At 48.6% G+C, this 22,108-nt stretch overlaps 1 protein-coding gene across 4 annotated transcripts in view; it reads left to right on the top strand.

Annotated features, from left to right (window-relative positions):
* KIAA0513 (KIAA0513 ortholog) overlaps positions 1 to 22,108 on the top strand; it is a 63,198-nt gene that overhangs the window by 13,067 nt on the left and 28,023 nt on the right. The window contains exon 2 of one of the 4 annotated variants that reach the window (XM_037040263.1): positions 5,761 to 5,896. The exons of the other annotated variants lie outside the window; for them this stretch is intronic. The gene's annotated coding sequence lies outside the window, so the exon portion shown is untranslated. The remainder of the gene's footprint in view (positions 1 to 5,760; positions 5,897 to 22,108) is intronic. 4 annotated transcript variants of the gene reach the window in all.

Genomic DNA, 22,108 nt, shown 5'->3' with positions numbered 1-22,108 from the left:
AAGGAACCTGGGAAGAGGATAAAGACTTGGCAGTGGGCACTGGCCAGCTCCTCCAACAGTCTGGGTCTGGTTAAGTGCTAGGCAAGGGTGCTGACCCGCAGCATGAGCAGGAACTTGCCTCTGAGCTGGCACAGGTGAGGAGCCCTGACGTGGAGGTTGTAGCTGTGGTGAGTCAGTGCTCAGGGCAAGCTGACATCTGTCAGGGACCAGGCTGCCTTGGCCAGCCTACCATTAAGCCATTGTCACCTAATGCTAATGTTTCAGATACATTTTATTAGACCCACTTCCTCCTTAAGCCTAAACCAGGGCAGCCAAGATGCTAAACACTGAATTAAGCAAAGAAAAAAAGGAGATTTAGATTGTATTGCATGTGAGTGCTCCTTCCCGTCTTCTCATATTTCTGTTTGGAAGTGTATGCCCCCCATTGTTCAGAGTCTTTTCCTTTGGCTGTCATTCACTCATTTTCATTCCCACTCTGTTCAGATGTATAGGACTGCTTACACGTATGACATGCGGGGCGATAGGCTGCTGAGCTCAGTTCACAATGAAAATGTTGACTCATGAGATTTTCTTTTTCCATTAAAGAAATGAAGATAGCTGAAGGTGCACATGTGGGCACTCTCAGTGATCAGAAGATTATTTTAAGCCTCTCATTTGGTTCTGGAATTCATTCCCATGTTTTTGTTTGTTTGTTTGTTTGCAGTATTTGTCTCTTGTATGGCATGCGTCAGTTAATGTGAAGATAGTTTATATTTTTTGAGAATGTAACAAGTAAAGACAATGAAAAGCTACTCAGTGACGTTAGTAAATTACCAATTTACTACAGAATTCCAGAAAGTGGAGAATATTCACGGAGCTCAGATGTGGTTCTCTTATCATGACAATAACTGGTTCTTCAGAGGTTAATTGCTTTATGGTGACTCCAAATGGCTCTGTAGGGACTTCTGCTAGGATGGTCTTTAAGAAAGGGTTAGAGTGGGATGAGTTATGCTCCATGCCTCCCTCCCTCTCCTTTTGAAAAAGAAAATAATCAGGTTAAAAGAAACATCAAAAGCAGCCTTGGAGTATAAAAAAGAGTCATGAAAAGGCAACTGGCTGCAGGAAAGAGCTGCAAAGGGAGGAGTAAAAATCCTCTTGCCAATAATAACCCTCTCAGTTTTACATGGCAATACTTTACAAAGGCTTTCACACACAGAACCATGGCTGATCTTCACAGTAGACTTGGGTTGACAGGTGAAGACACTGAGGCTAAGTGCTTGCTCAAGGTCATTTAGGTCCCAAGAGGCAAAGCAAAGTGTTAAGCCCAGCCATCTGACACCAGATGTGGAAAGGGATGTGGGAAGGATCCGGTCAGAAAATCCACACATCCTCAGGGCTGCAGGGCTTTCCCAGCGTCTGCTGGCAGAGCGTCCTTCTCTCCCAGTATTTGCCCTGCTTACTATGTCCGCTTAGCTTGCTGGTACACATGCACCTTCATCACTTCTCCCCACCCCAACCCTGAGACAGTCTGCGTCTGCTCAGATTTGTTTATGAGTCTTTGAGAAATCTAGTAGGAAGTATGATTGCAGGGAGTGTCTTTTTCTCAAGTGCTCAGTGTTTCCTAATAGTCTAGTTGTCTTCATCTATGTGATGCAAGAGACCAAAGCAATTACAGGGAAACTTGCCATAATTGTTTTCCTTGTCCTCCATCCGGAGGAGAAACGCGGTATTGGGAAACTTCAGAGGCTAACCCAGTAGTTTTGTTTATTTTATCCAGTAGTTTTATACATGGCATCATTTGGGCAATGGTAACACTTAAAAAAATAGACACACTTCACAGCTCTTCCCTTTAGGGAAGAACAAGGTTTAACCCCTTTTTCTAGATCTGGACATCAAAAGAGGGACTTCAGTGGGAAGTTATGTAGATAATGTTTCAGCAGGTCAGTGGTACAAAACAAACTTTAAAGCAAGGTGAAGCTGGGGCACATCTATAGAAATATAGACCTGGAACGAGAAAGGTGATCATCCCAGTCTGCTCCATCCTTGGAATATTGTGTTCTCTTCTAGACAACACATTTAATGAAGGGTGTAGGGGGGAAATCAAGCATATTCATTGGAAATTGATTCAGGAGAGAGTGATTTAGGGCTGGTAAGCCAGGGGTCATCCTGGGAGCCAGCATAAAGAAAATTCAGGACCGCCATTTATCAAACTTGTTCTGGGCAGGCCCAAGATCCCCAAAACCAAAGGAAAAAAGTTATAGTGAGAAAGACTTCAGTTGTAAGAACTTGACTGTGTCAGAGTGACCTTTTAAAAACTGTGAGTCNCTCCATCCTTGGAATATTGTGTTCTCTTCTAGACAACACATTTAATGAAGGGTATAGGGGGGAAATCAAGCATATTCATTGGAAATTGATTCAGGAGAGAGTGATTTAGGGCTGGTAAGCCAGGGGGATCCTGGGAGCCAGCATAAAGAAAATTCAGGACCGCCATTTATCAAACTTGTTCTGGGCAGGCCCAAGATCCCCAAAACCAAAGGAAAAAAGTTATAGTGAGAAAGACTTCAGTTGTAAGAACTTGACTGTGTCAGAGTGACCTTTTAAAAACTGTGAGTCAAATCGAGCCTCACCCCTGAGGCTTCCCAGTACTCACGGGGTCGAAGTGAAACTTGGTCTACTGACTGACCTTGCTTGTTTCTCCAGCTTTACCAGCGACCACACTCTCACTCACAGAAGTCCCACCTTCTTCTGTGCTTCGAACATGCCTGGCTTGCTCTGCCTCAGGGCTCTTGCACTGGGGGTTCCTTTTGCCAGATTTTCTCATGGCTGGCTCCCTAGTGATGAAATCACTGCTCCGATATCACATCTTTAATGGGACATTCCCTAACGATCAAGATAATTTCTTCTTGGGTCCTAACCCACTCACTCTATGCAATTACACTGTTTTATTTTTTTCATAATAATATCAAAAATGACCTTATTTGAGAATGCTTTCTTTTACAGTCTGCTCCCCATTTACCACTGTATCAGTGGTGCTCCAAACAGTATCTGGCATTTAGTAGGTGCTCAATAAACATTTGTTGAATGAATGGTATTTATGACAGTCAGACCTTTTCATAGATGGGAGGGATTGCTTCCTTGGTAGATGCTGCTGGGGTTTGTTTGTTTGTGTTCTGCTAGAGTCAGTCACATGTAAGCTGACTAGCTGATCTTTGGGCTAGAGAGTTCGCACATTCGACAGACAGTGAAACCAGATAACTTCCTGTGTTAGTCTCCTGGGGCTGCTGTAACTAAGTACCACAAAATGGGTGGCTTAAAACAACAGGAATTTATTCTGTCACTGCAGGGACCAGAAATCCAGTATCAAGGTGTTGGCAAGCAACCTGGGGCTCTCAGAGGGAGAATCTGCTCGTGCCTCTGCCAGCCTCTGGCGGTGTGCAGCAATCCTTGGCATCCTTTGCCTGCAGCTGCATCCCTCCCGTCTCTGCCCCTGTGGCACTCGGCCTTCTTCTCCCTGTGTGTGTCTCGGCTTCTGCTCTTGTGAGGACACCCGTCGGGTTAGATTTAGTGCCCACCCTATTCCACTATGACTTTACCTTAATTTAACTAATTACATCTGCAAAGGACCTGTTTCCAAATAGGGCCACATTCACAGGTCCTGGGGGTTAAGACCGCAACATATCTTTTTAGGGGATGTAACTCAGTGCATAAAACCTCCCAACTTCAAGATCCAGCGACATTTTAAAGGGAAAACCTAGCAGGAGGTGCTGGGTTATTTTTAGGGATAATGATAATGTTTGGATATTTGTGCATAAAACTTCCATGCCCCTTACAACTTGCAAGGTAAGCAGTGATCTCTGTGTGTCATAGGTGAGGAGGGTGAGGGTCAGGGCAATTGAGTAACTTGCCCAAGGTCATGCAAGAGCAGATGAACCTCCCAACTCTGATTACAAAGCCTGAGGCCTCCCTCCCCCTCACCGCTGGCTGGTGTGTGCATCTTAATCGGAGTGCAGTAGGGTGGGATACGAAGTTTCTTCCATGGCTCTGCTGGGGCCCTTCAGGAATCATTTCCTTCAATATTTCCTTCTTTTGCTTTGCCCAGTCCTGTGCTGGAGGAATAGTTCATTGATGCCCAACGGTGAAGTAAGTGGGACGGCTGAACGTGAAGCACCAGAGGTAGACCACACACGGTGGCAGACCTCACATGGTGGCTCTGATGCGGGTGACATTATCAGTGGACGCACTTTCCCTATGGAGCTTGTACAGTGAATCTGAAAGGCTTTTTGTAAGGTTTTGAGAGTTCTGAGTTCCAGCGTCTCAGATTTTGACCCTGAAAGGGTATTTCTGATGTCCTAAAAACGAGCCATTCGGGAGTTCATAACGCAACTTTTCGCATTTGGGGGTGATGGTGAGGGGGTAGGGGAGTGGGTAAGAGGAGAGCAGGCTGCCAGCCAAATTCCGAAATGACTTACACCTTCGCTTTCAGAGACCTTTTTATTTCTGGCTCTGTCTTACCCAATATTAGATAGTCCCCTCCCTTATTTAATTGAATTAGTTTCTATTAGGTAACACGTGTAGATGCTACAAGATTCGAATGATACAAACAGTCCAGTGAAGCCCTGACTGGCCCAGTGGGATGGGCTCGTACTGCAAAAAGAAAGGTCACGGGTTCAATTCCTTGTCAGGGCACATGCCTGGGTTGCAGGCCAGGTCCCCAGTTGGAGGTGTGCAAAGGCCAACAGATTGATGTTTCTCAGGCACATTGATGATTCTCTCCCTCCCTTCTCCTCTCTCTAAAACTAAATAAATAAAACCTTAAAAAACAAAGTCTGGGGAAAAGTCATTTCTGGCTCTGCCTTCCCTACCCTCCAGATTCCCAGCCTTCTCCCCAGTGGCAGCCTCCCGCCATTCTTTTGTGTCTCCTTCCACAGACCTGACGTCCTTTAATGTCCCCAAGTCCCACCACCAGCCCTCCCTGAGGGCTGTGCTTCCACTCTTCCTCCTGCCTTTTCAGAGCCCCTTCTGTGCAGACCTGGTCAGCTGTGTGTGTTCCCACGTGCTAACTGCTGGTGGCACCTCTGCCAAGAGTTTTATTCTGGGAAGGATGGTGCTTAGAAGAAATGAGTCTGTAATGGTCAAATCTGAGGCTTTGAGGCAAGAGTACAGAGAAAGAGCTTTTATTTTCAGAGTCAAGTTCCTCACACTGAGCTCTTGGTGGGGGTGAGGGGCATGGGGAGAGGCAAGTGGGGCAGTTTGCACTCCTGAGGGGTGAGGGCGTAATGGCTGTAGCTCATCCTTACTGGGTTGACTCTGCCATGCCCAGCAATGTGCTAGGTGCTCTGTGTGAGGCTTGTCACTTTGACCCTCACGAGAACACTGTGGGGTGGCTACTGTTCACAGAAGGCGTCCCCATTTCACAGAAGGCGAGACTGAGGCATCATGGAGAGACAGTGTGATGTACCCCCTGGCACACAGCTCGTCAGGGCAGGAGTGGCACGCAGACCCAGGCCGCTTTCTGCTCCAGGATCCGGGCCAGGTGCCAGGGTGCATTTAGGGGTCATCTCCGGTCTCCCCTATCCGGTACTGTTCTCATCTTCTCAGTTGTGTGCACTGCCTGGGAGCCTGTATGTAACAGCGCCTTCACTGCTCTGGGGGTGGGGGGTGGGGGGGTCCAGGAGTAAGAACCTTACCTAAGAAGACCTGCCTTCATCCTTGGGGTGTCCAGTTTCATTCCAGAAATGTCCTCCTGCCTCTTAATCTAATTGACTAAGGCTCTTTCCACAGATGCTGAGAGAAATGGTAACTCTGAAGGAAAAAAGATAGAAAGGGCCATTTTTTCCTCCTACTTACCAAATGCACTGAGGAAAACAGGTGCCTGCATGCAGACCCTATCCCTCCGTGACATCCTGTTGTCAACCAGGTATGTTATGAGGCATTTCCCTGGCCTTGGCTTCACAGCCAAGCATGACTCAGAGCAAATGACTCACCAGTGGCAAAAATGACCAATGTGCTGGGGGGAAATGAGAGTCTAGAGACAGCAGAGCAAATGGAAAATGCCAGAGTAAATGAGCCTAGGAAGCTGCTGTTCAGCTGACACCCTTGAGTTGGGGAGCTTGGGGGTGAATCCAGGAAGCTAAAACACAAAAATAGGGCCCAGTAAGAAGAGGTGGAAGCCTCGCGAGAGAAGAAAACCACATTTTGAGTTCATTGTAAATAGCAAGAATGAAGTAAAAGAATTAAATGAAATTGAAACACCGACAAACCTGCCCTGGCCGGGTAGTCAGTTGGTTAGAGGGTCATCCCAGGTCTGACTCTCATCAGGGCACATGGAAGAATCAACCGGGGAGCGCATAAGTGAGTGGAACAGCAAATCAGTCTCTCTCTCTCTCCCCCTGACCCCCCAACCCAGCTTCCCTTCTCCCTCCCCCCTCTCTTCCTCTCTCTCTCATATTAATAAATAAAAATTTAAAAAATGACAAACCCAAGACCCTCCCTCCAATTTTTAACTTCATCCGCGTGGTGACAGTGGGCACAGGAGGCGGGAACGCAGCCCACAAAGGTCAGCTGCTCCAATAGCCCCGTGTGCTCTGAGGAGGCAGGTTGTGCAGAGCTTCCGGAGGCAGCAGGGCCTCTCGCCGAATTCCTCCTGGATTGGGAGAGTACACACTTCCTTCCTCTACTCTTGTGAGGAAAGGGGTATTCTGCATAATCAAAATTTGAATGTAAATAGAATTAACAAGACTAGCTATTCTGTCAGAGAAGGGTAGCGGCATCTCTGACTTTATTTCCTGTCCTTTTCTAAGGTCACCTGGAGTAGGCAAAAGCTGAGGGGTCCCTGGAGATTAACACCTGCTTGGTGGCCCTGCTTCTGCTCTGGCTTGCATGCAAGTTCTCTACCCACACGGCCACCACAGTGCAGCATCTTTGCAAAATCTAGACCCGATCATGGTGTTCCAGTGATACAAACCATCCAGTGCTCCTCCGTGGCTCATGGGATGGAATCCCAACTCCTAAACTTGGCCTCCGGGCCCCTGCCTAGTGTCTGGCCTGCAGCCCAGACAGCCTCGGCTCTCTCCGCCCTCCCTCTGCCCTCGCCACTGCGCACTCAACACTGCCCGGCTGGGGCTCCAGGGGGCTGGCTCTGACCTGCCACAGAGCCCCTGTGATTTTGCCTTTCCTCTAGTTGAGATGCTGGTCTTCCAGGGGGTGGAGTGACCCTCCCTGGTGTTTCAGGCTGAAGGTGCTCCCGCCCCCATCTGGTTTCTCAGGCCCAGCACAGCCCAGTAGAATATAGGGTGAGCCTCATGCAGCATCTTCAATTTCTAGCAGCCACACTAAACAAGTATAGGAAACAGGCAAAATAATTTTGATAGTAGATTTTATTGAACCCAGTACAGTGATCCCTCACCTATTGCTGGAGTTACATTCCAGAGCCCCCGCGATAGGTGAAAATCCGCAAAGTAGTGGCATTATATTTGTTTTATTATTTATATATGTTTTAAGGCTTTATAAACCCTTCCCACACTCCTATAAACCTTTCCCACTCTCTTATTAACCTTTGCCACACCCATAAACACTTCATATGCTCTAAAATACTTTCTACACTCTTAAACCTACATAATTTTAACAACATATAAAATCCTATATGGGTACTCACCGGTGAAATATATAGCCCACCCTCGCTATATCATGGTTCACTTATTGCGGCTTCACTGTATTGCGGGAAACCCACGGGGAAACCTGTGATACAGTGAAGCCGCAATAAGTGAATTGCGATATAGCGAGGGACGACTGTACATCCAAACTATTATTATATCTATATCTAATCAATATGTAATTATTAATGAGATTCATATTCTCTTTTTTGCGCTGAGTCTAAAATCTAGTGTGGTCAGCACATCTCAGTTTGAACGCACCACGTCTCATGGCTCAAAAGTCGCATGTGGCAAGCAGCTACCATACGGGCCGCGCAGCTCCAACCTATTTGTCCCTTTATTTTGTTCACAGCACTTACGAGGGCCTCGAGTGATGCGTGTGTGTACCTCTTTGTTCTCTGACTAGAACTGAGCTCCCTGAGGGCTGGGCTTTGGCTTGCCTTGTTCACCTGGACCAACCCCCGCGCACTGTAAATGCTCGAGACTAGCTGCCAAGTGGTCGAACGGATGTGGCCGACACGTGGCACACGCCACCACCTTCCCACGGCTCTAGAGGCCACTGAGCGGTCACTGCCATTTGGAGCCCGTTTGAACTAGAGGAGTCAGTGAGCGGGCTCCCTCTGGCCGCAGATGGTAGCTATCTAAGATAGGGACTTGTCTTGTGCAGGGGCCCTCGTGATGACCTCTACTGGGTTGACTTGGGGGTAGCCGGGGCACTGATGAGAGAAGGGTTCCTTTGGTTGAGATCCTTCAGCATTGCTGGTCTGAGTTTGTCCAGATGGCGGATTTCGACTGGGGGCAATGGCTGGAGACATTTTTGGTTGTCACTGCTGGGAGGGGGTGCTTCCGTCATCTAGTGGCCGAGGCCAGGAAGGCTGCTAAACATTCTCCATACGGGAAAACCGCACTACAGAGAATTGTCCCACCCAGGGTCTGTAGAGGCCCATGGAGAAGCCCCACTGCATAGTTCCGTGTTCGTGGGGAAGGTTGGTTGTCTCGGACAGTTAAGTTCATCTCCTAAAGTAGATTTCTCTCTCTTTTTTTGAGACTTTTACGTATTTATTTTTGGAGAGGGGGCCAGGCAGGGAGAAAGGGAGGGAAAGAAATATTGATGTGTGAGAGACACATTGATCACCCTGCAATCCAGGCATGTGCCCTGACTGGGAACTGAACCAGTGACCTTCTGGTTCACAGGCCACCACTCAATTCACTGGGCCACACCAGCCAGGGCGCTCTCTCTCTCTCTCTCTTTTGCTCGCAGTCACTCATTTACTCAAATGAAACAAAGCCTTTATTTAAGCAAGGGTAGCTCTTGCTTTGTTAAAGGACTCTGAGCAAGAGGACTGTTGGCATGGCTAGCTCTCCATCACGGAATTTCCATCTGCACACGCTGACACAGATGAATACAAGACCGGGAGGAAATTGTAAAGCAGGACTTCTAAACGGCCACTTTCTTTAGGGACCCTGCTGTGGATGTGATTTTTACAGTTTTGATCGCTCTGTTGACTCAGGTACTGACCATTCCCGACATGCCTAATGTTAATACCACTTAGAATCTGTGTAGTTCTTCAGCCATTTGACATTTTTTGCCCTGTTAACTCATCTGATGCCTGTCATGACAGCGCAGGGGACGCAGGATGACCGTGGCATTGTCCTATGTTACTTTTACATTGTTATAAACTGGGAGAGCATAATTTTACATCTTTGTTTTTTCATATTTTATTTCATTCCCATTTAACATAAGCATTTTCATGATGCTCTGTTTTCATTATTGTTCTCTTTAATATTTCAGTGAAGTGCCATAATTAATGTAAGAGAATTAAAATAATTTTCAGCATTTAGGTTATTTTCAGCTTTTGATGTTATAAATAACCCTGCATATAGTGTTTTTGCCATATTTTTGGTTATTTCCTTACAGTAGATTAAATAAATATCCTTTGAAATATTGTTAAACATGTTTCAACATTAGGGGGAATTTCAAAAGAGCACAAAATGACCTTTAGAAAACACCAATGTAACAATAATAATTTTAAGATTTCTCCATGTTGATGAGCAGGTTTTGGATGTGCCAAGTGATTTAGCCAGAAGGATGTGGGTAGTGTGTGTAGGGAAATGAAGCAAACATTAGCAAAGGGAGAGAGAGAAGTGAAACTAGCCCGATTAAAGCTGAAGTTCTGTCTCAAAAAACTCAACAGCCAAATGCAGAGTCGCTTATGCAAGGCCGCTTCTGCATAGTGGCAGCGTCCCCTCCTGCATGGCCATTGGAGGGAGGGCTGCACGGGCAGCTTTGACCAGCCCCGGATTGCAGAGCACCTTGACCACCGGTCTGAATGACGGGTGTTATGGCTACTAAGCGGTGACAAACACCAGTGGTTTTTAAGTGGAGGGCTGACAGCAGCGTGTGAGGTGACCCCTGTGTCCAGCAGGGCTTGCCCAGAGCCTCCCTCTCACAGAGACACAGGCGTGCCATGCACACAGCCCTTTGCTTTGGCCCTTCGTTGGGCCAACAGCAGCAACGCACCAAGAGGGAAGAGAATGGACATTTGTTCAGTCCCATCCCTGGCCCCCCTTGGGTTCTTCGGAGAAGGACCAAGTCCCAGATCTTTCAGGGAGCCTATCCCAACCCAATAATTGAATGCAGCTATTTCCATACCGGGGGTTGGGGCAATATGCGCTTATTTTGCCAAATTACCGAAAAGGATGGAAGGCCAATTGGGTCTGTATCCAAATTGCATCCAGCTGTTCCTAAATTGTCAGCTGTGTTCTTCTTTTATTAAAGAGGTACAGCTGCTCGCTAAGGGGGGTGTGCCTTGCAGTAAATTCTAACATTTGGTTATAGTAAAACCAACTCAGTAAGTTAATAGCAAAAATTAATGGAAAACGGCTGTCACCAAATCCCTCCTTGTTGCTTTAAACTAGAGGGCTCACCAATTCGCTGAGGAATTTCCTAGATGAACTAAATATTAGTAAAGTGCAAAATGCATACCCAAATGCCTGTGTGAGGTGTGACTTTCAAGTGGGACTTAGAATGACTTTGGAAGAACTAAGAAATCTCAAAGGCTTAGATTTTGGAGGAGCCATTGGTATGTAATCAGATATCCCTTTCCTTCCTCTCTGATCCACTGGGGACTGACTGAACGAACTCCTGGGCCCCTCTGGGTTTGGCACCATGGCGAGCTGTGGTTTGTACTAGAGCCTACCACACTGGTGCTGAAGCAAGGGAGGCAGGGTCACCAGAGTACATGCTCCGTGAGGCAGGGAGTGTGTGTCTCTTCCGTGGTCTGTCCCAGCACTTACTGACCCAGCGGAGTCACGTCTTTCTTAGGAGGTCTTTGTGGACAGTTATGCCGTCTTGTTCTCTCACCGTGCTGGGGAACCAGCAGATGGTCCGGTATCTCCTTCCTGTGCACTGTGAACATTTCAGATGCTTCCTCCTCCCTGGAAGTCATAAAATAGGAGTCGTTGTGGGATGTAGCCATCAGGACAGCTGCACTGGAGGGAAGGCTGCACTGAGCGTCCTAAGGTGTTATCTCAGTGGACAGGGCAGGAAGCCCTGGAGCTTCCCCAGCCCCTCCCGCTACGAGCCCGCTGACAGAGATGTGCACTTCCTACCGCTGGCTCCCCTGGAAAGGGGGCTCTGGAGGGACCGCTCTCAGGAGTGGAGACTGCTGCCTTGTCAGGGCTCTGCTGGCAGGCTCATCGTTCCCTCCAGGGCCACTGAAACAATCTGACCCCTCTGTCACTGTTCAGAAACATGCAGACTGCCACCTTGCCCCCCAGGTTACTTACCCCGAGGTAAATGCCCTTGACTTTCTCACCATTGCTCATGTGACACCATGTTCAGGTAGGCTTTTGTAGTCATTCCTTTCTTCATTTGAGTTCTTTCCAGAATTTCAATAGCTCTCTGCTTTTTTCTTTATTTTTCTTAAAGAATAGTCTTACAAAGCACTTAGTAAATTAAGTTGCTTTTGTGCCATCCTTTTCCCTAGGCTTTTCTCATCCTCTCTCCACCCGCCACCCTCACACCCAGCGACTTTTCTGCCTACAGTTACATTGATGGATTTCCTCCATCATGAGTTAGGGTTGGCATTAAACCATTTTAATACACTCTTTAACTTTACCAACATCTAGAGAAATATCTGTAATCTCCCTTTCTCTTCCTCCCCAAGCATACTGTTCGCTGTCCGTCTTCTTGGGTAGACATGTGGCATTTTCCAGTTTTCCTTGTTGATTTTGGTGTGGGAGGAAAACATTACTCTGTGTGTGTTTATGCTGATTCACTCTGAATTGCTAGAATATATCCTCCTGTCTTTCGAAGAAGGTATGAAAGACACAAACTTTCTGAATACTTTGATATAAAAAAATCTTTGTTTTACCCTGAAAATTAAATTGAAATGCTTTTGCAAGTTCATTTCTTTTTCCCAAAACAGTGAATCCTAACAGGTTGCTTTGGACATAACAGGCGAGGAGAACAGTGCTCCTGGGTTCTGGGTTGTGTGTCCTGCGTCAGAGAGATTGGTCAGTCCCTTCAAGGTGCGAAGCGGACGTGATGTTCCCGGAGCAGCCCTGGCGGGGGAGGCAGAGTTGAGTGAAGCTGTCACTCCTGCTTTGGGTCACATACTTTTGTCACACACCTGGAGGTCAACTGAGAGTGTCTTGTTGTTCACATCAACGCATAGAGTACATGTACAGTCAACTAAGGAGCTGCCTGTTAATAGTGGACTCGCGTGACTTTGGCTCAAAACGTCAGACACCCTCACGTGGTAATTTGTGTTATTCAAGGGCAGAAACTGTGGTGTCATCGCCTCTTTGCTCCCATGTTAAACCCGGCACATGGAAGGCCCTCAGCAAACAACCAAGAATTAACACAGGTGCTATCAAGAGGCATCTTTTATTTATTTTTCAGCCTTATATGAGATATTGACATACAGCACTGTGTACATTTAAGGTGTACCACATAATGATTTGGTATATGTATGTTACAAAATGATCACCAGATTAAGTCAACGGCCATTAGCTCAGAGTGACGTTTTCTTCTTCTTGTGATAACTTTTGCTCTCTTAGCAGTTTTAAAATGTATGATACAGTGGTGTTAACCATAGTAACCACCGCTGTACAATGCACCCCCAGAACTTACCTTAGAGCTGGAAGTTTGTACCTTTTCACCATATCACCCATTCCCCACCCCCTTCCTTTGGCAACCACAAATGTGGTTCCTGTTTCTGTGAGGGGTTTTTTTCTAATTCTACATATAAGTAAGATCATACTGTATTTGTATTTCTCTGTCTGACTTATTTTTTTTAAGATTGTATTTATCTTTAGAGGGGGAGGGAAGGAGAGAAGGAGAGAAACATCAATGTATGGTTGCCTCTCGTGAGTCCCCCACCGGGAACTGGCCTGCAACCCAGGCATGTGCCCTGACTGGGAATTGAACTGCGATCGTGTGGTTCACAGGCCCGCGCTCAATCCACTGAGCTACACCAGCCAGGGCTCTGTCTGACTTATTTAACTTACTCTAATTTTCTTAAGTTTTATTCATGTCACAAGTGGCAGGATTTTGTTATTTTTTATGGCCAAATAAGATTCCATTGTACATGCAGACCACATCTGCTTTATCCACTCACCCATCGAAAGACACTTGGACCGTTTCCGTGTCTTGGCTTCTGTGAACCGTGCCGCAGTGAAGGCAGGGGGGCCCACAGCTCTTCGAAACAGTGACCTCCTTTCCTCTGGAGAAGTATCCAGAAGTACAATTGCTGGGCCATACAGTGGTTCTATTCTTACCTTTCTGAGGCATCTTCATACCATTTTCCACCGTGGCTGCGCCAGGTTACACTAGCATCTTTGCCACCATTTGTTAGCTCTCGTCTTTGCGATAGCAGTCACTGTAGCAGATGCGAGGCGATATCTCACTGCGGTTTTGAAGAGGCGTCTTTGAGACGCAGCCCCCACTGGAGTCTGCCAAAATCTTTCTGGGTCCCGATTGAATCATTCTCTGAGGTAACTGTCCCTTTGGCTTTGTATCGCCCAGGCTCCAAGTAATTAGTGGGGGTGCGGGCTGGAGCCTGGGCTGGAGCCCTTTCCCTTCTGGTGGTAGGGAACTAGCGGCCGGGTGTCTTTCCGAGTGGACTGCGGCTGAGGCGGCCCGGCCACCACGTTGCGTTGAATTTAAGACATTGTCAGTTGTGAGAGTCACCATTTTATTTTGTGCACGATGAAGAACGATCAAACTTTTCCATTTGAACTATCCTACAATGCTTTCTATTCACTTAGAATTTTTATTCAGTGTTGAAAAAAACTCCCTTAGAATTACTTAGTCATAAATTATTATCAAGTATTACTCTTGTCTATAATAAAGAGGAAAATATTAGCAAAATAACTTGGTTAGAGCACTTCCAAAGCTTCTTCACATTCAGAGAAGCCCATTATTCTGAAGCCATCGAAGCCCATGGGTTTCTGTAAAATACCGTCGTCTTCGCCACCAGCGTGCTCCCTGCATGTCCCTTTGGGGTACAGGGGAGCACCGGGGGTGGGGCCTCGGGAGGGGTATGTTCTGCTCCCTGAGGTGGATGGTGGTTACATAGAATATTCATTTTCAGGGAATTTAGTGATATGGCTGTGATTTATGTACTTTTTGAGTTTATTTTTTAATTGCTTACCAAAAAAAAGAGGGTCTCTCCTTGTCTCCGGACAACAACTGTATTATGTGGGCCTGGCCGAGAGCAATGATAAGACATGCCTGATTTCAGAGATCTTGAAACAAACAAAAAATGAAACAAAAAACACAAGCCTACTTCGGGGTGATGAAATCCAGTGTTTATAAACCCACCCCGTTACACCACGTGCGGGCTGCGTTGGCCGTCTTGCCCCCAAAGCTGTCGTGCGTTTGTCGAGCAAGCCCCGTGCCCACGCCCAGGGCACTCCTTCCACAGGACCTCTCGCCCAGGAGTTTGTGAGAACTCACCACACACTACGGCGCCAGAGTTTGGTCTGACATGAGGTTCTAACCTCAGTCCTCACCGCTTCCTTTCCATGGTGCCCACAGAGCCATCCTGTTAGTAAACTCGTTCTAGGTGTCCCCTGCCGTGGCTGTCTCCCAAATCTAGTTCACAGTCTCTGTCTTTGAAAGGAGCTTTGCATCTGCCCTCTCTCACCTCTCCTCACCTGTTACCTCCGCTTCCTCAGAGATGAGAGAGAGTGATTCAGAGACTTACCAGGAAGAGGCGACGAGTCATAATTCGCCACTGCAGCAGCCACATGCTCAGTTCCTTGGCCAGTGTGGACTCAGCCCCAGCTCAAACCTTTACCCTGGTGCTGTGCGCAGGACTTTGGGGCAGCCTGTGCTTACTCTCCCAAGAGCAGCCCCTCGGCTCTCCCACACCTCCCGATGCCTCTCGTCATTGTTAGCAGCACAGCTTAGCCCTCCTCTGCCCCCTGAGTGGTTCTGGGCTGTGCATGTGCTCTGGTTCACGGTCACCAAATCTGTGTCTGGCCTGAGGTCTCTGGGGAGGTACGGCCAGTTCCTCCTGTCCACATGCAGGAATGTCCCAGTGGGCACATTGAACTCAGGGTGCTGGGGGTTGTATTTCAGTGGGTACCATGAGGGTCCTGAACATGAGTCCCGAGCCACCCCGTCCCAAATCTCCCACCCAGTGCTCCTTCTGGTCAGGAGCATTGCCGGGAAGCCACTTCTTGACACTTTGCCATCAGAAGCCTTTTGAGTGCTTTGGAAGTCCCTGTGTAGGTTGAAGACAAGAGGGTTTCTGAGTTACTCACAAGGCCATGCTGCAAAGGTAGCTCATTTCATTCCACAAACCAGAGGGAGCTGCACGCTGCTTCGCAGCCCACCCCGAGGGAAATGCCAGGGCTTTGCTGATGGGGGTCACTCTCTGGGGACGTCTCCCTTCCCACCTCTACTTAGCAGGAATTGACCCAGACTTGAGAGAGATGCAGCTCAGGCAGTCCTCCCAGACGGTATCCTTGACTTTGGCTGTGGCCTTGTGTGTTCTGAGCAAGGGCCTCTCTTCCAGCCCTTGGGCCTCTTTTGCCTGTGCTCTGTGCCCGATCGTACAATTACTTACACACTTGTCTTATTCTCCTTACTAGGTGTTCACTTTTTCAAGGCTGAGTGTCTGAATTACTGTTCTTCGCACAGTGCTTTGCTCACAGCACCTACAGATTTGTGTTTCAGCGGAACTGTTGGATGAGCTTCCTTTGCCTTGTGGGTTATGTTGGAAGTTCATGGGGGTCAGGAATTGTGTGGCAGTCTCTCATGCAGCCTAGCAGAATGGCTCAGGGGCTTGGCTTATAAACTTCATTGACTGAAAGGTCAATAAGTGACCCTGTAGCTTTTTCTCCTTTTGGTTACAAGTACATTGGCAGTGCATTATTTTTCTGACTGTCTGTCTTAATTAAGCTGCTTTCTCCCTTCTCCGAGAACGAAGGGCAGTGGGAGGAAATGTGTGGTGATAATTAGGCTGAGGAAGGCCTGGCTGGGCCAGGGCCAGCCGACTGAATGCCGGGGTAGAGGAAGCAGCCTGTGGCAGGTCACCCTCGAACACTGACTTGAGAGTTTTCAACAACAGATATTCACTGAGCAGTTCGTGTGCCTGGTGTGGTTGTGGCCCTGAGAATCCCATCATGAAGAAGACAGAAGAGGCTACCAACTGGCAGGGAACTTCATCGAGGGAGCATGGTCCTAAGATCATTAATCCTGGACCATGAAGAGTGCAGCCAACGAGAGACTGACCTTGACCCTCAGAAGAATTCTCCCGTCAGAAGCCAGTTCAGACACGCTGTGCTCCTTTGTAGAGGGTCACCTGTTCCGAACCAGCTGCCAGTAGGTAGCCTCCACACACATCCTGTGTGGGAGCCAGGTGTGCCCACACACGGCCCATGTCCTTGTCCTCACTGGGCAATACTCCCCACAGGAGGAGCCCCTGTGGCTGCCTGAGGTGCTGCTGCTGTTGTATCCTGGGGAATAATCAGCCTCCCCCAGGTTCACAGCAGAAGGGCAGTCCTCTCCCGCTGGGAACTTCAGCACGTGGATCCTGTTTTGATGATCAGATCGGAGTGCTGGCACCACAGGTGCTCTCAGAGAAACCGGCCAGGAACAGTCCGTGATCCGGAGCTTGCCAAAAGCCCGTCGGGACATCTGCTATTTTTCCCTTTGTACTGAATTTATTGGGGTGACACTGGTTAACCAAATTATCCAGGTTTCACGTGCACAGTTCCACAACACACCATCTGTACACTGCGTTGTGTGTTCACCCCCCCAAGTCAGGTCTCCTCTCATCACCATTTACTGACCCCCCTCACCCCCTCCTCCGTCTCCCCCACCCCTGGCAATCACCACACTGTGGTCTGTGGCCGTGAGTTTCTTTTCTCTCTTTTTCTCCTGTTTTTCCCAATCCATCCACCCCTCCCCACCCAGCCCCCTAACCCCGTCCTCCCCCCCCCGCCCCCCCCACCCCCACAGCTGTCAGCCTGCTCTCTATCTGTCTGCCTCTACTTTGCTTGGGAGAGGGACCCTCCTGGGCATATAACTGTGATGTCTCCAGGGGCGTGATGCTCCATCACCGTGTCACCAGGGCGATCTTATCTTCACCTAGTAGCATGCTCCAGCCAGACAAGTGCCAGTGCCAAATTGATTTAATGGATGCCTTCAGATTTTTGGAGAGTTATTTAACAATGTATGTCAGCATCTCTGTATCTTTTACAGAAACTCGTTAGAGACTTCCATTATAATAGCGTCTTTTCATATAAGGACCTTCCTGGACAAGTTCATTTTTAAATTCATGTCTGGAAAAAGTTCCCCTGCAGATGAATTTGTCAGAATGAAAAGAATTTCACGACTAGTATGGTTCCCATTTTTGCTTTGTCTGGGAGGAAATGCCAGTACATCCTCTGCCCAACTGCAGTAATGGGATTCTCCGATTCCACCGGCCTGTAAGTGGTTCTCAATCCACGGTGACTGGATATAATATGTGTCTGACAGCTGCTCGAACACATGCACATCTAAAAGAACATCAGTGACAGTTCTTATTTGACATGTATTCATTCATTGGAACAACTATTGCTACATAGCCCCAAATGCCCAAAAGTCTCTGTTTTCAAGGCAAAGACAGTCATCAGCCAGCCAAAAAACGATGGGTGGATTTGTTCCTCAGGAGCTTTGCCAGGGCTGAGCTGTTCAGACGCTGGCAGGGGCAGACGAAGTCCTTGTTGTGGTCTCAGAGTGCGAGAGGTTCTGAGCAACAGGAAGTGGGTTTGTTTGATTTTTTTTTTTTTTTGAAGAGCCTGGGCTTGCGCTGCCTGCTGCCGTCTGGCTGGGGCTCTGGGGGGCCCGCTGTGCGGTGGGGCTCCTGGGAGTCCTCGCCACAGCCCACCCAGGCAGCCAGCTGGGGACCCTCCCAGACTAGTGACTGCAGGGGGGTTGGGGCACCTGGGGGGGCGTCGAGTGTGTTGAACAAGTGCACACGGAGCTGCAGGAGGAGCATCTGCCACTGCAGCTGAGGCTCATTAGCTATGGCAGGCTGGGAGGGGTGGGGGAGGGGGACATCGCCCTCGTTCCCATACCCGGGACTCCTCCGGAAACCGCCAGGGCAGAGACTGGTGTGCGGGGGAGCAGAGGAGTGTTGTGCGGATCCTCGAGTAGTTGTCATTTTCACCCATCGAATTCACAGACCTTTCCTTACGGAGTGATTGCATTTACCAGCTTTTGGAGAGGTTTCCCTTCCTTCTCCACCTCCTCTCCTCCAGCTTTTTCAGTGAGACACGATCTTCTTGGAGCCCATTCATTGTTACGTCACTTAATATCGGAACAACAGCAGATGACAGTAATCTAATAATTGATCAAGTTCAGTTGTCTCAAGACAGCCCCAGAGGCCAGAAATCTAAGCCAGAGAGGTCTGTCTGCCTTCGTTCCTGCAGCCAAAGCCAGACTGACTGCTGACCTCTGTTAGGTCAGCTTGAAACAGAACATTCTGCAGGGGACCAGAGAACTCCATTCAGTGGGCCCCTGCGTGTTTGTGGCTGTCACAGGGAGCATAGCCACCAGCTAGGTGCAAAGCAAAAATTCAGATTTCTGTCGGCCTTGAAATGGTTTTAAAGAAGGAAGAAAGAAAGAAAGGTTTTCCTATTGACAAAGACTGGAAAGGAATACACAGAAATGGAGATGGGATCGTGGTGGGATCAGGAGGCTTTTCCTCCTCTTTTCTACTTCCAAACCTTCCTCTGACAGCCTGTTTCCAATAAAGGGAAATAAGAACTAAATGGCCTCAGAAGCTTGACTGAGTGCTGGGAAGGATCCATGTAACAGGGACTGACACGCAAGCCTGCAGTCGGGCTGGAAGCTCAAGTGGCAGGGAGGGGCTTTGCTGAGCATGGCCCCGGGCCTTCCTCTTGGGCCAGAGGTTCCCAAACTTTCACAGAACCTTAGTGTCTCGGTCATTTTCTTCCTGGCACCCTAGGCTGAAACAAACACCTAATAGTTCACACAGCTTAGTAAGTATTTATGTCCTAACAAATACCAGCTGTTTGTATTCGTTTCCTGTGGCTGCTTTAAAAAAATAAACTTAGTGGCTTACAACAACACATTTTGCTATTTTACAGTTCTGGAGGGCAGAAGTTCAAAATCAGTCTCACTTGGCTGACGTCAAGGTGGCGGTAGGGCTGGTCCCTTCAGGAGGCCCCAAAGGAGGATCTCATTCCTTGGCCTTTGTCAGCCTCTAGAGGCCACCTGCATTCCTTGGCTTGTGCGCCTTCCTCCTCCTTCGAAACCAGCATCAGAGCATCATCCCACTTCTTTCTCTGACTCTGACCCTCCTGCCTCCCTTATATAAGGACCTTTGGGAGTATGTCGGGCCCACCTGGATAATCTGGGGTCATCTCTCCATCCCCAGGCCCTGACCTTAATCATTTCTGCAAAATCCTTTTGTCAGGGCCACTATTCAGCCTACCAGAGCATTTAACAAATATTTCTCCTTTGTTCCTAAGCTCCCATAATTACGTACTAATGGGACATGTGCACTTGTCAGGGTCGGCTTCTAAACCTTGGAGTCAGATTGGACATGGCTGCTCTCCTGTCCCACAGTGATTTTTGTGCAATACTTGCTTTTTATTATGGTGCACTGCTGAAAACCCAGCTTCACACAGATACGGCACCATCTAAAGGAACACAGCACGATCTAACGGTGAAACTATTCGAGTTAGTACTTTGCTTTGAGTTCAGCAAGTGTCAGGTTATGATCGTGTTTCCCTCGAAAAATTGAACTAGCCCACGGCACCCCTGTGGCTCTGCTCAGGTGTGTGGGGTGCCTTGGTCGAGCTTGAGAACCTCAGTCGAGGTGAAAAGCATCCCCATCCAGCTCCTTGGGCTGGGCCTCATGTGGTGAGGCCAAGGAGACAGCATCCCCCTTGGCCAGGCTGTCTCCTCTAGCCCTGGGTGGTGCCCAGCTAACACATCCAGCTAAGAAGAGGCCATCAGACCCAAAGCCTGCTCCTGGCTGAGCCCCAGCCCCCTTCCTGGGTGAGCTAAGGCTCATTGACCTCTGTAACCACTCACATGAACCCTTCCCTTCCATCACAGGTCATGCAGAGTCAGGCTCCTTGGGGCACTCAGTGGTTGCAATCACGGAGGGAGAACAGACTTACTTTTCTTGTGTTCTTTGGGAACGTTTCCTGAAAGAAATTTACTGAAAAGCCATAGAGGGCATTCAACTGACCGGTCACTGCACTAGTCAAAGAAGGCTGCCTGAATGGAGTAGGGTGCCCACATCTAGGGAGACAACCATCCTTCAAGGGTTAAATCCCAGTGTTAGGCAGCATCATGAGTCTGGTGACTGTGGATGCTGCCCTTCCAATACCCTCACCACCTCTCTGGACAAAACCTTCGCATGAGTGGAGGTGGGGCTGCAGTCTCTGAACTGGGGCCTCGGGGTGGAGGGTCTTTTAGTATAGTAATCCACATTTGGCTGGGGTGTGCAGCTCCTCAGAGTGTTCTCTGGGCCTTGACACACTTAGGCAAAGCAAGGTGGATTTTCTATGGGGAGGTTAGCTCTAGCAGATGACACTCAAGTTGTGGTTGAAAAGAGGTCAAAATGTAGCAGAAGCTCAGGCAGCATCTGCAAGGGACCTGTGACCTCTAGTCCTGAACGGTAGGTGGTTCTGTTCTCCACCCACCTGCCGGGTGACCCCACACCGCCACATACCTCCCCCTCCAACCCGACTTCTCCTATCTAAGGTGGGAGTGAAAATTAAATGTTGCCCTAGCAGCTTGACGGAGTGGTCAAGAATGAACTGTTTTTACACATTTTTGTGCCTTAGAAAGCATCAAATGCTTGGATATCACCAACTGCTCTGATAATAGCAACCTTGGCTTCTCTATTCAGCCGTCTCACGTTGTCACGGGGGTCTCGTGCAGCTCACCCCCACGAGCCGGGAGGGGCTAGCTAGCCTGGCTCCCTGTGTGCTGCTTCTAAGACCTTCCATGTGTGAGCTCATCCATCTTGGCAATAATCCAAATGATTAGGGCAAGCAAATTCAGATTCACGTTTTCCAAAAATAGGAAACCAGTAGATTTAAATGACCTTATCAGCCTGATGGACTGGAGCTGAAACTCAGGGAAGAGGTTGGCTTTCCTTTGTGTGGGCCAATCATGAGATAAAGTGATCAAACCAGATGCCTTAGTCAGCTGCTGCGGGTGGGGGGTGTTCTGGCTCACCGGTCCCAATTCTGTCGTCTCCAAAGCGAACCTGCCTTCCCTGTGCAGCGCCCTGCACTTAACCTGAGAGTGAAACAAGCGGGTTAGGGTTCTGAGTTCAGGGTATGGCAGTGTTTTGACCTTACAGTTGAAATGAAGGTGCACATGTGAAACCTGAGTATATACCCCGCAGTACAGACTTTGGAGGAGGTAATCTGGGGGTAATCTGGGGGTGCCATCGTAGCCTTCATAGGGTGCACACCTCTGAACCACCAGCTCCACTACTAGAAACGTGTGCTCGGGGGAGCATCAGGGGGGCAGCTGCAGGGGCAGCATGGTGGGCAGGAGCACGGGTTTTGCTGCGTTTGGGTTCCATGCTCCGTGCCATCCAAGCTGGGCTTAGGTGGGCCCCTGCTTCACCTCTCCAAGTCCTGATTTACTGATGTGAGAGGGGAGGCAGGCCAGGTGCACATGAACATGAGCCCCTGTGTGTTACATGTGCTGGTCCAGAGAGGTTTCGCAGTCTTTACTTTTTGTGGGAGGAGCGGCATGTCTGATAGTTCTTCAGGACAGTCAGAGAGAGAGAGGTGCCTGGGGTTGTCTGGATTCTCCCCCAGAGAACCTTCTCTGATTGCTCAAGGCCAACTTGCTAGGGAAGTCCTACCTCTGGTTGCCCAGGGATGTTGGGGAAATCAGAGTTTGAGCAAAGCCCCTTGGGGGTGTGGCTAAGCAGCCACAAAAAGGCAGTCTTCCAAGTTCCTTCTGCAGCTGGTCC

This window comes from Sturnira hondurensis, unplaced genomic scaffold (genome assembly GCF_014824575.4).
Source record: "Sturnira hondurensis isolate 20B ecotype Veracruz unplaced genomic scaffold, ASM1482457v3 Scaffold0002597, whole genome shotgun sequence".
NCBI lineage: Eukaryota > Metazoa > Chordata > Mammalia > Chiroptera > Phyllostomidae > Sturnira > Sturnira hondurensis.
Note: the sequence above shows the minus strand (reverse complement) of the source record. Positions and strands in the feature narration are given on the sequence as shown.